Genomic DNA, 15,503 nt, shown 5'->3' on the forward strand with positions numbered 1-15,503 from the left:
CGAGCTCACTGTTTCCATGAAGGAGGCCTATTAGCGGATCCCCATGACTGTGGCTGGGCTGGGCTTCTGATCAGGCATGAATCTTGGGACTTACTGTAATCTTTGGCAGGGACCTTGGAGGGCCGGCTCTGTCTTTATGCTCACCCTCCGCGGAGCTCCCGAGCGCCAGTGTCTTCCGGAGGCAGGCTTTAGAAACGGCTGGTGCCTTGGTTTCTGTTACCCTTTCCCTCTCTACTCGCACATCCCATTGATGCTTGTGATTTTTTATTTGGGCAATCAAACATACGTACGGTTGAACAAACTGTGCAACGAACGTGTTAACTACTACTGTCTGGGTTCATTCCCACTACCTGCCTCTCTGCCCCTCCCCGCCCAACCATTTAAAAGCCAGTTGAAAGACTTTGTGGAAATTACACTTATAGACTTCAGAGTGACTCTCCTAAGAGTGAGGCTATTATCCTGCATAACCGTGACACCGTTATCGCAAGAACAGGTACAATTTGATGGCATTTGGGGTTAAGGACAATTAGGGAAATACCCATTTGGAGGTCAAAGCAGGGCTGGTTCGGCTTTCCACTATGTAAGCAAGCTTTCAGAGTCGTTCTTCACAAGCGCACTCAAAAGTGTTCCAATGAGGATGTTCTCTCGTAGCCAGAAAAAGAAAAAACAAAACAAAACAAAAAACAAAAAACGAAGACACAGGACAAGTAGGTCTCCAAGTCCTGTGGCCGGTTGGCTCTCGGGGGGGGGGGGGGGGGGGGGGGGGGTGCTGGGGGGGCTGCTGATCCCGCCACCGACGCTAGGTGGCGGTGTTGGGCTACATTCAGCCGCACCATCCGGACCCGGGAGCTGGCTCCCCAAGCAGCTCGAGGGAGGGAGCAAGAGAATGGTTACAGTTTCAAAGGAAATGTCAGAACCGCAAACAGACCCCGAAGAGACAGGAAGGGGCCAAACGACCAGAGAACTTGTATTCTTGAATGCATTTCTTTGGGGGCTTGTACAGAGCCCTGTCTCAGGAGTCCCACCTACTGAATTCAAACCCAGGTTCTGTCAATCCGATTTGTCCCAGACAATCAACTTGACCGGAGAAGTCTTGGTTTGGTCTTATCCTCCGTAGGACTGCAGGGCGGGGTTAACGTGCCGCGCTCGGAAAGCGGTGAGCACAGAGTGGGACAGGAAGCTGAGTCGGTGCTGGTTTTAGTCCCTTGAAGACCACTTGCGCCTCCAAAGCTCCCTGCGTGCTGGGTGCGCAGTGGCTGCGGCTGCTTCAGGGTTAGGTGGGTGGGCAGCACCCAGGCGTTCAGAAGCAGCACGGAAACCACAAGCCGCGGACAGCCTGTCCTGGAGCTTAAAAAAGGACAAAGGTCCTGTGCTAGGGTTCAGAAAACAGTGGCACAAAACCACCTGGAACTCACTGTGGCTGGAGACAGTCGAGGCCTATGCCTGCTTAACCGCGCCCCTTCCGGGAGCCCTCACCGCCTGCTTTGGCCCATGCGTGCAAGTAAGCTTCCCCAGTGGTAATGACTCCAAGGTCATGGGGAGGCTCATCCCAGCCCAGGTGCGGTCCCAGAGCCCCCTATACCAGCCCACGCTCCTGTCCACCTCCGCCTGGCTTTCCAGCCTGTTTCTCCTGACCTCACCACCTCTGGCTTTCAGCCGGGGCTGGGGGTGCCCTCCTCCCGCTCCATGCATTTGCCGCTTCTTACCCCCAATCCACTCTGCTCTCTCCAGCTGCTTCCTCTGCTGCCTGGAATTGGTCCCTTCCAGATTCTCACACGCGCTGGTCCTTCTCACCCTCCAGCTCCTCAATGGCATCTTCTCAAGGAGGCCCCTCCTGAGTTGCTCATCAGGCTCCCCCTCTGGAAACTTTCCTCATGACGTTTATCACCGTCTAAGTTTATAGTAATTCATCCAGGGGCCCCAGAAAAGGTTATCTCATTTTATTTTCTCTGTGTTTGTGGCTTCCCTCTCATGACTTGAGTACCGAGCTCCACAAGGGCAGAGGCGGTGTCTGTCTTGCTTGTTGCTGTTCAGCGCTCACTACCGCTTTCAGATGGGAACGTTCTGAGTGCCCATCCCGGGCATGTCAGTTCCTTGGTGGTTGGGAGCTATTTCTTTGGCTCCAGGTTTATCGTTCAGTGTTTAGATCATAGAGCTAGAGGTTTGGGAGTTGGAAACATCCTCAAGGCCACTATTCTGATGACCCTAAGAACAAACCGCTCAGATGTGCCCTTGAACATGAGCAGTCTAGTACAGCTCCTAGGACACAGGATAAGAACAGAGAGGAAATTTGGGGGGCCACACTGGACCCGCAGAAAGAATGTGCAGAAAGAAAGCTGTGTGCCTGCCCTTTTCCAGCTACTCTGAAAAATCCAAAGACTTGTAGCCGGCAGAGGCCCTCTAACTACCCGCTCTCATCATGCAAACAGGCCTTACGACGCTCAACTCAAGCTGATCCGGTCCATACTGGTTTGGAGGAAAAGCGGCCCATCTGATGAGTATGCCATTGGCCAATGGTTGGACACGGCCACGGTCCAGGAGGATGGTCGCCCAGGTGGACAGTGATCCAGACCCATGGGAAGACACCGGCCAGCAGCCAAAAGTGGGATCGGTCCTGAGGGTTGGGGGCCTGGATAAACCAGGAAAACGCCTAGAACATGGGCAAGGAGACTGAGGTCTCATTCAACAACCTGGCCTACAGTTGGGCCTGACTTGCAAGAAGCTCCCTGTGTAGTTGAGGGCAGGGATCTCTTTTCAGTGGGGTCTGGGTTGGAAGGCAGAGAAACTGAGGCAGGCCAGTGCCCTGAGAGGATACTGGGGACAAGCTTAAACTCAGCTGTACTGTGGGAGCCTGGGCTTTCTCTCCATGCTAGGTTTCTAGTACGGAGCAAGATGGCTTCAGTCTCCACTGAACCATCCGCCAGGCGGAGAGCTGGCGGGCTTGGGTTTGAATCTCAACCCTGTTGATTTCTAGCTGCGAGACTTGGGGCAAATCACTTCTCGGAGTAAAGCACTTCGCCCCGTGTCTGGCACATAGAAGGTATTAAATAAGTGGTATTTATGATCCAAATAATTTGGTGAAAAGCAGGCTTATTAAGATAGCGATGTTTGTGTTTCTCTGGAGCTGGTAGGAAATTCAAAGGGGGAACGGGACCCTCTAGGAAGCTGACAGTGTTGGTATGGGCCTGCTTAGTTCTGATCTTCGCCTTTTCTTTCTTTTAAGATTTATTTATTTATTTATTTATTTGACACAGAGAGAGAGATAGTGAGAAAGGGAATGCAAGCAGGGGGAGTGGGAGAGAGACAAGCAGGCTTCCCGCAGAGCAGGAGCCCGATGTGGGGCTCAATCCCAGGACCCTGGGATCATGACCTGAGCTGAAGGCAGAGACCTAACAACTGAGCCACCCAGGCACGCCATGATCTTTTTGCTTTTTGACTCCGATCCCAGAGGGGGACAAAAGGAAGCAGAATTCGGGGGGGGGGGCGGGGCGGACCCAAATCTGACAGAACCAACATTCCTCCCCTTTCTAAAGAGGGAGGTGTGTTAGCGAGTTGAACACAAGTAGCTAGTGCGTAGCTCCTATCTGTGCAAAGCTGCGAGCCGCGCGGGTGGCTGCTCTGAACATGAAGCTTGGGATTTTTTTTTTTTTAAACCTGATGAGAAAGAAAATGGAACACACTTCCTGAAAGGAAAAAGAATATGAGTTAGATTTAGCAGTTAATCCTTGAGGATGTTCAGCGTGAACCAGGAATGTGTGTCTGTGTGTTTAACTCTGTGTTGGATCTTCATTTACACCCACCAAGCTTCCCCAGTGAGAAGGCACAGAGAGCAGCGGCCTCATAACTAGCTGGTTATATTTATACAAGCGACTGCTTCCTGCACGACCTTTCTCTTATCTCTGGGCTCTCCCTGCCAGGCCGCGGGGGGGGGGGGGGGGGGGGGGGGGGGCGTCATTCACATGGGAACAGGACAACAGGAATGAGCCTTGGAAATGCAGAGCTGCCCTGTAAAGGCAAATGCAGCTATGCTTCCGGGGCTACAAAGGCAGATACTGGGGGGCTCAGTCTGTGAAGCGCCCAGCTCTTGATTTGGGCTCAGGTCATGATCCCTGGGTCCTGGCATCAAGCCCCACATGGGGCTCCTTGCAGAGTCTGCTTGAGATTTTTCTCTTTCTCCCTTCCTCTCTCTCACGCGCTCTCTAAAATAAAAATAAATCAGCGGCGTTTGGGTGGCTCAGTCATTGAGTGTCTACCTTCGGCTTAGGTAGTGATCCAAGGGTGCTGGGATCAAGTCCAGCATCGGATTCCTTGCTCAGCTGGAAGCCTGCTTCTCCCTCTCCCACTCGCCCTGCTTGTGTTCCCTCCCCACTCTGTTTGTCAAATAAATAAATAAATAAAATAAAAATAAATCAACTTTTTTTTTTTTTGGTGAAAGCAGATACTGAAGCTCAGTCATTTATCAGGTACCTACCATATATTACGTTATTACACAAAATCATCTGTCAAGCCAACGGGACAGCCTTGCGGGTGGATGTCACCCGCTTGCCCAAGCCCTACTGGGGGGCGGGGTGGAGGGGGAGGGGTGGAGAGTTTCATCCGGGGCTTTGAACTGGCCCCACCGCACCAGGCGTTCTGTGGTGCAGAACTACAACCCGGCCTCTTCTCGTATTTTCTTCCACCCTTGACATAACCCGGAGTTGCCAGTTTAGCCTTGGTTATGGAGCGTCTTGGAGATTCAGACAGACCTAGGATGCAGCAGGAAAGGGTGTTTTCACCAGGGACCCTGGAAGTCACCGGAGCAGGGTGGCTTCAGCGCCCAGGGACATGCTGTGACGTCTCTTAGCAAAGAGAGCTATTGCTCGGCCCACCCTTGCAACCTACATTAGTTGAGCATCTGTCTACTCACGTGCCAGAAAATGGCCTGGGTACTTGGGGCACGGGGGTGAACAAAGCATCGCCCGCCCCCACGGAGCAGGTAGGCTTGCGCGGGAGACAGACCATAAATGGCAAACATTACTGACAAGTAAATTCTCAGATGAGTTAGAAGGTGACAGGTGGTAAGAAGGAAGAAAAAGCAGAAACCAGGTTGAAGCCTCTGCCTTCAGCTCAGGTCATGATCCCAGAGTCCTGGAATCGTGCCCTGCAACAGGTTCCCTGCTCAGTGGGGAGCCTGCTTCCCCGCCCCCCCCCCCGCCGCCTGTCTCTCTGCCTACTTGGGATCTCTCTGTCAAATAAATAAATAAAAATCTTTAAAAGAAAAAGAAAAAAGCAGAAACCAGGTAAGAAAATCCAAAGGCCTTAGTGGGTGGCTGAGTGGACCGGCATTTTAGATAGAGTGAGCAGGGCAGATGGTCCAGAGGCGACGTGGAATATACGGCTGCAAGGAAATGGGCCGGCTGTGGCCGTGTCAGGGAACAGCAGGAAGAGGAACAGCAGGAACGGGGGCCCCGAGGCTGGCGCATGCGTAGTACGTGGTGGGTCGAGCGCCAGCGCCGGGACCTGCAGGAGGTCAGTTTGGCTCCGGATCCGGTCCCGAGCGCGTGGGGTCTTGGACCCACTTAAGAACTTTGACTTTTACTCTGAGTGAAATGGTCCCATGGGAGGGTTTGGGTCCGCTCAGTGATGTGACTCGACTTCCATTTTAAAGGACTGAGTGTGGAGAATAGACGGCGTGGGGTGGCGCTGGGGGGTGGGGGAGGGGGACGCAAGGGGACCCTTTCGGGGGCTGGTGCCACGATCCGGGTGTGATTGCTGGGGCCCGGAGCAGGGCCTGGCAGCCGCGGTAGTCACAAGAGGTAGGAGTCCGGGAAGACCGAGGGGGCGGCCGGATGGCACTGCCTGGTGAACGGGACGTGTGCTGCGAGGGAAGGACAGTCGGGATGACCCCGATGGCTTCAGAAGAACCGGGCTGCCAGGGCGGGCGGTTCTCCGTGCCCTGAAGGCTGCGAGCGGCCGGGTCACTCTGGGCAGCTTGCGGCACCGGGAGCGGCGGGAGCCCAGCAGAAGAACCAGCAGAAGGACCCCCTTTCCACCACCTTGTCCCAGTGGCTCTTAAGGGGCTCAGACAAGGAGTGAGAGTCTGTCCTTTAGAAAGTGACTGGGTGAACTTCCAGGCAGGTGAGGGGAGACCTCAAGGCCGTTCCAAGATTGGCCCTAGAAGCTGCACCATCTGGCTCTGGGGGCCCAGAGACCTGAGGGCATTCCCGGCCTCAGGGGGCAGCAGGGGTTTTCCGCCCTGGTGTGAGGAAGACTGCCCCGGACAGGGGTTCCCGGGTATCTGCCAAACCTCAAAACCAGGTTTGTTAAATAAGATAAAATAATAACCTACCTTTGTTCTTGTGAGCTCTTAATCGAGTCCTCGCTGTTAGATCCTAAAACCCCTGCTGACTCCAGCTGCCACGATGGCTCTTCTTCCAGAATTCCCGAGTGGGGCAGAACAGGTGGGACTGTGCTTCTTCGGATGCTACCCACAGCCCTTCCCTGTGCCATGGACCCCGTGTTCCCCCCGTTTCAGCTCGGAAGTCGTCAGCATCCTGGGGAGGGGTGCTCACACATCGGGGGTGTCTGGGGCAGCTTGGTTCATAGTTGTTGTCTTGGCACCTCAAGAAACCCCAGCTTTCCATGTTCAAGAGTTCCAGTTTGGATGATAGTCTACATGGCCGCTATTGGGGTGCCGGGTGCTACTGGCCTGGTGAGACCCTGGGCACCAGGCCAGACAGACGTTTCCTAACCCATTAGACTGCTGGTGTGAGCACCCTCTCCACCGACCGGGAAAAGGTCTGAATCAAGCTCATCTTGTCCTTGCTTCCGGCGGAATTCATTCATTTAATAATGGGATAGAATAAAATTTTTCTTTGTCTCCTCTGCCCCAGTGACTTAAGTTAGACTTAACTTACTTACTTACTTGACTTAAGTTAGAGTCAAGTAGCTGATTGTTTCTCAAGTTGAACCAACATGACCTTTACAGAAAAAGTGAGAGGGGCACGGGGGGGGGGTGAGATTCCTGGGGGACAACCCACTTTTAGAGGGGTTGGGGGCCAAGGGGATGAGTCACATGTGGCTTCTGGGTCTAGAAGCCCATCTGTGCCCAGAACAAGATCAGAACCATAAGAGGGAGGCTGTGGGGCAGAGCTGGGGGAGGCTGGGGAGCGACTCTGACACCTGCCACAGCTCTGCCCTTTCCTGTCTGCTCTCCGGCCGATCTGCTCCCTCCTCCTCCTAATGTGTTTGCATCAACTGGTGAGGGGACCCTTCAAGCAATTAGCACTTGGGTCTGAAAACTGATGACATTTTTATGACCCGAAAGCATAGACTGTTCTGGGGCACTAGAGTCTGAACTCAGGACTTTGTGTTTGTTCCTTTCAATAGGAAGCGACTTTTCCAGCAACTTACCTCTACCTGTTCTGCTGAGGGGCTAAATAGGTATTTGGCAGGAACACGGCTTCTTCTGGGCCCGGGGTCCCGGGGTGCTCCCTGGAGGAGTTGGGTTGGTGGAATGAGGGAGGGGGGCCTCCCTTGGCTCTTCCTGCCTCTGGGGGCTGAGTTCCCCTGCGCCGCCCCTCTTGCTGAAACCATTGGCGGGTGAGAGGTCCTCAGCCCTGGGCAGGGTGTGCTGGGCAGGTGTGTTCTCCTCGTGCACAGTGGCCGGGGCCGAGGGGATATGGGCGGGACTGGCCGAGGCAGTCCTCCCCAACAAGCCTGCCTCATACCTTCCAGCTCCTGCGCATTGCTCCGGAGACTCCACCTGACCCTGAGGCTAGTGGCCCCTGCAGCTGGGGAGTGGAAGTGGCCATTTCTGAGGCTGATATGATGCAGGGAGTTTGTCCTACAAAAGTTAAGGTCTGGTCATCTATGCCTGGCTGCAAAGGCCCTGAGGCAGCCAGCTGCTGAGGACTTCGCGCCCCATCTGGCACCAAGAGGGAAAACACATGGAATTCGTGTTGTTCACAATGCACTTGACTTCCCTCTTCCCCTGCTCCCCATCTCCCAACCTCTGCCACCAGTTCCGCCCCTTCATAGCTCTGCCAAACCGGAGTCACCCAGGCAGGTGGCATGGGGAGAAAGAACAGTGGCCACACACCGGGAGTTCAGAATTGCTCAGAGGAAGGCAGGACTAACCGTTTGGCTGAGGGTCGCCGCTTTTCCGTGCTGGTCAGAGAGCCTTACCAGGCAGAATAGCATAGAGCACTGAACTTTGCAAGAAGGGAGCGATACCCAGAGCAGGAGGAGAGGTCATGGGACAGCTGCAGCGGCGCCTGACTTTGGCGAGGAACTGGCACGATTAATGTAATAATGACAAGGGTCAGGCCACATCTTACCGTGGTCTTCCCATACCGGAGGGCTGTCCCTGGAAGGCTGGTGCTCCGCTCTTCTGCGTCCCAAAGATGATCCAACAGGAAATGTAATCTTGAAATCCTGTAAAATGCGCAGGTCCGATGAAAGGAAGACTTTCCAGGTAGTGAAGGTTGTTATGACCCCAAGAGGGGACGTAGAGGGAGGTAGGACCTCCTTGGGACAGGGTGGCCTGTTCAATGGAGGAGGGGCCTCCCTCTAGCTTGGGGAGGAGAGTCGGCGATCGGAGTTAACAAGGAAATGGGTTCAGGGGGAAGGAGAGCATGTGGAGACCGATGAGCAGCTGAGGCATGGGTGCCCCTGTGCGCGGGTGGCAAAACGAATGCCAGCACGGACCCCTGTCATTCCGAGGACAAGGGAGAAATATCACCTTTGCGATGATACTGTAATTAGAAGCTCTTTGTGCCTTGGCCTGTAGTCTTTGCTGGTGACACTTGAGCAGCACGGAGGCCCTGTCTTTCTTCCAGAAGCAAAGGCCCATCCCTGAGGCTCGTAGGCGCTTGGCGAACACTAAGTCGGGCCTCGGCTGTGAAGTCCTTCCTCGGGCAGCCCTGCCGTTGACGTCAGGTGAGGTCTGCTCAAGCCGAACCCCAGCCTCCAGTCTTGGGAGGGTTTATTTATCTAGAAAGCTGAGTCAGAGCTGGACCTAAAACCGAGAAACTGTGACGTATCGAGACCGGAGCTGGGGGGAACGACTCGTTCTTGTTTTCAGAACCTTATGGTGGCATCTCCTCGTTTGGAGCTTGCGCAGGACGGCGACAGCCACTGCAGCCGCCTTCAGCTCGTTTGCCCTGCGTGTCTTTTCCCATGCGTTTCCTTCGTGCTGAGATGTGTTTGTGGATTTAAGCTGCATTTGTAGGGGCGCCTGGCTGGCTCAGTCGGGGGGAGCACGTGACTCTTGATTTGGGGGTCGAGTTTGGGCCCCATGTTGGGTGTAAAGGTCACTTAAATTTAAACTTGGAAAAAAACAAACTGCATTTCTAGATAGTTGACACAGACACAGACACACACACACACACACACACACACATCTTATATATATCGATGTTGTATATATGATAAATACATGTTAAATCTCTGACAAAGCTTGTCTTTATTTGGCGGGTTTAATTCATTAATGTTTAATGTAACTATTGATACTTTTGGATTTGGACCTACTATCATATTACTTTTCTCTTGGTCTACTCTATTGTTCTTTTTTAAGATTTTACTTATTTATTTGACAGAGAGCAAGAGAGAGAGAGAGCGAGCACACAAGCAGGCAGAGCAGCAGGCAGAGGGAGAGAGAGAGAAGCAGGCTCACCGAGCAGGGAGCCTGATGCAGGACTTGATCCCAGGACCCTGGGATCATGACCTGAGCCAAAGGCAGACGCTTAACCGACTGAGCCACCCAGGCTTCCCCCATCCACTCTGTTGCTCTCTTTTTTGGTCTTTTTTCTTCCACACTCCTCCCTTTTTTTTTTTTTTAAAGGTTTTTTTATTTTTAAGCCATTTCTATATGCATCGTGGGGCTCAGGAGACCAGGTGTCACCACCTACTCCACCAACTGAGCCAGGCAGGCACCTCCCTCCCTTCTCCTTTTTTAGTATCTCTGCCATGTCTCATGTATGTTCATACCTCCAGTCTGGGTCTCTCTCCCCGTACTGCAGACTTCTAAATTCAATCCCCTACGGAACGTCTGTATCTGGACGCACACCCGACCTCTCAGACTTAACCTATCAAGCCCCAGCGCCCCAAGACAATGGCAACTCTCTCCTTCCAGTTCTTCCAGCCAAAACCTACCTGAGTCTTCTTCTTTCCCACCCACATTCAACGCATGCATATCCGGTCAGTCTCATCGTCAGAATCCATCCAGAACCCACTACTTCTCACCAGCCTCACGCCTGCCATCCCAGACCAAGCGCCATTTTGTCTCACCTGGGCCCTCGCAGTCCTCTCCAGCTTCTACAGTCTGTTCTCAACACCGTGGCCAGGATGCTTTTCTTTTTTTAAAAGATTTATTTATTTGTTTTGTAGAGAAAGAGAATGAGTGAGCAAGGTGTGGGGGTGGGGGGGCAGTGGGGGTAGAGGGAAAGGGAGAAAGAGACTCTCAGCCCCCAGAAGGGTTGGATCCCAGGACCCTGAGATGGTGACCTGAGCTGAAATCAACCCTCAGGCGCCCCAGAAGGTTCTTCTTAAAGCCAAGGCAAGTCACGCCACTCCTCTGTGAAACGCCTGCAGTGACTCTCATTTTCTTAGAGTAAAAGCCAAAAGGTTTCTAACCACCTAGAGGATGGCTCCCGATTCTTTTTCTGTCCTTTCCCCTTGATTCCCTTGTCCCCTCCGTTCTAGCCACTTTCCCGTTCCTCTAACTCAGTGTTTTTCTGCTTGTTTTCACGGGCCCCCAATAGGGGCAAAAGGGAAATGCCTTTTCAGACTTTTTTCCTAATTGACCCTGCCATTACCCCCATGAAATTTTACCACCAGACACACAGGCATACCTCGTTTTATTGTGCTTCGCGGATACTGCGTTTTTTTACAGACCGAAGGTCTGTGGCCGCCCTACGTCGAGTCAGTCTATGGTATCATTTTTCCAACGGCATTTGCTCGCTTCGTGCCTCTGGGTCACATTTTGGTAATTCTCACAATACTGTAAACTGTTTCATTATTATTATTGTATTTGTTATGATGATCTGTGATCAGTGATTATGACTTCTTGAGCGCTCAGATGATGGTCAGCATTTTTTAGCGATCGGTTATTTTTAAATTAAGCTACGTAGATCATTTTTTAGACGCAATGCTACCGCATACTTCATAGACCAGAGAATACTGTAAACATCACTTTTATATGCTCTGAGAAGCAAAAAAACAAACAAACAAACAAACACACAACTTGCCCCGTTATTGTGATAAATATTCACTTTATTGTGGTTGCTCTGAACCAAACCCACAATAGCTCCGAGGCGTGCCTGCACTATCCAGTTATGTTTATCTACTGTCTCTGCGGCTGTGTTCTTGTTTATTTATTTACTTATTTATTCATTTGCTTATTTTTAAAGATTTTGGTTTTTTGAGTCATCTCTACACCCAACCTGGGACTCAAACTTATAACCCTGAGATCGGGGGTCTCATGCTCTACCAGCAGAGCCAGCCAGGCACCCCTGAGTCTGTGCTCTACACATTAAAAGATTAAGATTTTCTTTACCCTCCAAGAATGAATTTTCTTTTTTTAAAGATTTTATTTATTTATTCGACAGACAGAGATCACAAGTAGGCAGAGAGGCAGGCAGAGAGAGAGAGGAGGAAGCAGGCTCCCTGCTGAGCAGAGAGCCTGATGTAGGCCTCTATCCCAGGACCCTGGGATCATGACCTGAGCCAATGACAGAGGCTTAACCCACTGAGCCACCCCGGCGCCCCAAGAATGAATTTCCATCCCCTTAGGAGGATGTTTCCCCTTTCACTGTCTGCATGTAGTTCGACCTCAGGGCCTTTCCACTTCCTGTACCTTCTGCCTAGAAAACTCTTGCCCCATAGAGTGGTACGACTTGCTGTCCTCTAGGCCTTACTAAGGCAATCACTTTATCAGAGAACCATCCCTTGGTTACTTTATATATATATATATTTTTTTTTTATTTTTGAGAGAGAGAGCGAGCGTGAGTGGAGAGGGGTTAGAGAGGGAGAGAGAATCTCAAGCAGGCTTCCCCTTCAGTGTGGAGCCTGGCACAGGGCTCAGTCTCACGACCCTGAGATCATGACCTGAGCCAAAATCAAGAGTCAGACGCTTAACCAGCTAAGCCACGCAGCTGCCCTTCTTGGTCACTTGATTTCATTTATTTATTTACTTATTAATTAATTAATTAATATTAAGATTTTATTTATTTGTTTTTCAGAGAGATAGAGCGAGCACAAGCAGGGGGAGTGACAGGCAGAGGGAGAAGCATGTTCCCCGCTGAGCAAGGAGCCCGATGTGGGACTTGATCTCAGGACTCTGGGATCATGAGCTGAGCCGAAGGCAGACACTCAACCAACGGAGCCACCCAGGCGTCCTAGATCATGCGATTTTGAAGCCCAGCTCCACGACTCAGGACTCCCTGTCTTCGCTCCCTGCTCTGTCCTTCTCCACGGCCCTTACGACCATCTGGCAGCTCTCTCCGGTACTTGGCTGGTTTCTGCGGTCCGTCTCCTTCTCGAGAATCTCATTCCAAAGGAGATAACGTGTGCTCCATGAGGCACCGCAGGTCTGGCCTGGTTCCCGGCGCAGAGCGCGTGAACTGCTCACGTTTGGGGAGGGCGCCCGGACCGTGCTCCCCTGCGTGTGCCCGCCTTCGCGTGGTGGCTCCGTGTGCCGGCGTGCCCTCTTTCCTCCTTCGTATCAACCAAGCCCCACCCTTGCTTTAAACCTCAAATCAAGTCCCACCTTCTCCCCGGCTGCTTTTCTGGTTTTAGGTCTCCAAGAATTTTATAACGTTCTTACACCTCACATTCCTGGCAGGAGTTCGAGAATTAGAATGAATTACTGAAGGCTGGCCTCTTTCCCCTTTGGTCTAATCTGTCTCAAAATGATTCAGGAACCTCCTTAAGCTCACTATTAACACTGCCTTTTAGCTTCCAGAGTCACTTGGTTTCTCCTAAAATTAGGCATGTTTATATGCCGTCAGAAGATGCGGGGGGAAAAGGAGCTTGAGAGTTGAACGTGTGGCCATGAAGAAAGGGGAGAAAAAAACACTGAGTCTTTAGGCTGATTAACACTGTTTAAGTATGCCTTGGGTAGCTTCAATTGGCCTTGTGCTACTGGAAATAAAGAATATATTTTTTTGCTGGTTTTCATTGCATTAGATCATGTTGTTTTAACCCAAGGGCCTCAGGAAGTGCACAGTAAATTGGGGCACTCCATCAAATAAAACAAGTGTGCTTAAACCGAGTTATAGTTGGTTGTGCCACAAATGCTAAAGTTCAAGTTGACATTCCAGCCTGAGCTCATAATGTTATTAGCAAGGAGCCCGTAGCAGGGGGGAAGAACGGGGAGGCGGGGGGGGGGGGATCAGACCCCAACACACGTGTTGTGACTTTTGTAACTTTAGAAGAAAATGAACTTTGGGATAATCTCACTCCTTCATGTTTCTTCATTTTCTCACGTGTTCGAGGGTCCGTTCCGGGCAGAACAGCAAGTGTCAGTAGGTTTTGCCACATGGACGGTTTGTTTGGAGGGCCTCATTTGACAGGATAGAAATGACCTACGGTGGGGGCGCCTGGGTGGCTCAGTGGGTTAAAGCCTCTGCCTTCGGCTCGGGTCATGATCTTAGGGTCCTGGAATCGAGCCCCACATCGGGCTCTCTGCTCAGCGGGGAGCCTGTTTCCCCCTCTCTCTGCCTGCCTCTCTGCCTACTTGTGATCTCTGTCAAATAAATAATAAAATCTTAAAAAAAAAAAAAAAGAAAAGAAAAGAAAAGAAAAGAAATGAGCTACGGAAAATCACACTCTAGCGCAGGAGTAAGGGCTTTGAGCTCTGGGTTCTACTGCATTGTGCGAGGAGACAGCTTTCTGAATAATATGGCCTCATGTGTATTAAGATGATACCTAATTAGGCGCGCCTGGGTGGCTTAGTGGGTTAAAGCCTCTGCCTTCGGCTCAAGTCATGATCCCGGGGTCCTGGGATCGAGCCCTGCATCAGGCTGTCTGCTCCGCGGGGAGCCTGCTTCCTCCTCTCTCTCTGTCTGCCTCTCTGCCTAGCTGTGATTTCTCTCTGTCAAATAAATAAAATATTTTTTTAAAAAAAGATGATACCTAATTAGCACTTTGAGGAAATAATTATTTGGTTAGAGACAGTGCTCCCATTACCTGGAAGAGGACACTCAAGGCTAGCTAGCTGTGCAAAGTCCGAAGGACACAAAAGACTTGAACGCTTTGGGTGAACAGTTGTCTTGAGTACCCCGCCCCCCACAGCTTTTGGGCTGGGTGATACTGATCAAACATGGGATCCCTCGGAACGGCAGGTTTGGCCTCAGAAACTGAGGATGGTATTATCTTCCTGATCCATATCAGAGGACTGTCTGGAGGAACAAATGAAGAAGAGCAAAGCCCTCTGAGAACTGGAGAGCAGCATTGAAATATCCATTATCATGCTATCCTCCCCCACGAGACTAAGCCTAGGAGACAGGGTACAGGTTATTTAGGGACCTGCTGGCAGGGCTGCATTTAGGTGTCTGGAGGAGCCTCTCTCTCGGCTGGCAGAGTGGGTTTTTCTCTCTGGGCGGTACCTCGGCATGTCTTCCAGAGCCTGGGTCCTCGATGCTCCTGGATAGCACAGGGCCAGAGGTTCTTGAAGTGTGCTCCCCCATCAGCAGCATCAGCGCTACTTGGCGAAACCTAGTAGAAATGCAAATTCTCAGGCCCCACCTCTGAAACCCAGAATCAGGCACTCTGGGGGAGGAACCCATTCATCTGTTTTAACAAGCCTTCCAGATGATTCTGAGGCTTGCTCAAGTTGGGGAACCCCTGAACGAGAGCTTGGAGCCTCTGCAGAAACCAAGACCAGGGCACCTTTAACAGCCTGTTGCTCGTCCTCCACAGTATGAGCAAGCGGTATGGGGCAGGCTTCGAGTTCTAGAGCTGGGAGGGACCTGAGAAGCCATTTTTCAGGTTGGTTCATCCTGTGGCTGAGGATTCTGGAGCGCCAAGGGGTCAAGTGAGATCTGACTGCAAGCCAGGCCAAGAGTTGGCGTCAGGATGATTCGGTGCTCAGTCCCGCTGCTCTCTCGCGCCCATACTCGAAGGTGGGGTACAAGACCGAGGAGCAAGGTCAGGTGGAGAAGCAGAGCATAGTTAGGCCCCCACGCCTCTAGCCCAGAGGGCAGGACTCCTGGCGAAGTCCCGGTTACCTTCCTTGTTCTTGGTCTGGAACATGATGTCATCTCAGGTTCTGTGTGATCAGTGGGACTCCCGTCCATTGTCCTCAAAACAGTATGGATTTCAGGGACCCCGAGGTGTCTCCTCCGCACAAGCCGCTTCCCTGATTGGTGTGAGCGGTCTGGTGGGTGTGAAGGCTGAGATCCCTCGTTGATTATGATCCCATAATCATGATTTCCATGATTATGCTTCTGTGCTTGATGAGCACTGAGGGGCAGGGGCAGGGAGTACCCAGAGCGCGTTTCCACAGGGGAAGGCCAAGGTCT

Source organism: Mustela putorius, unplaced genomic scaffold (assembly GCF_011764305.1).
Source record: "Mustela putorius furo isolate JIRA1106 unplaced genomic scaffold, ASM1176430v1.1 tig00001130_pilon_pilon_pilon, whole genome shotgun sequence".
Classification (NCBI taxonomy): domain Eukaryota; kingdom Metazoa; phylum Chordata; class Mammalia; order Carnivora; family Mustelidae; genus Mustela; species Mustela putorius.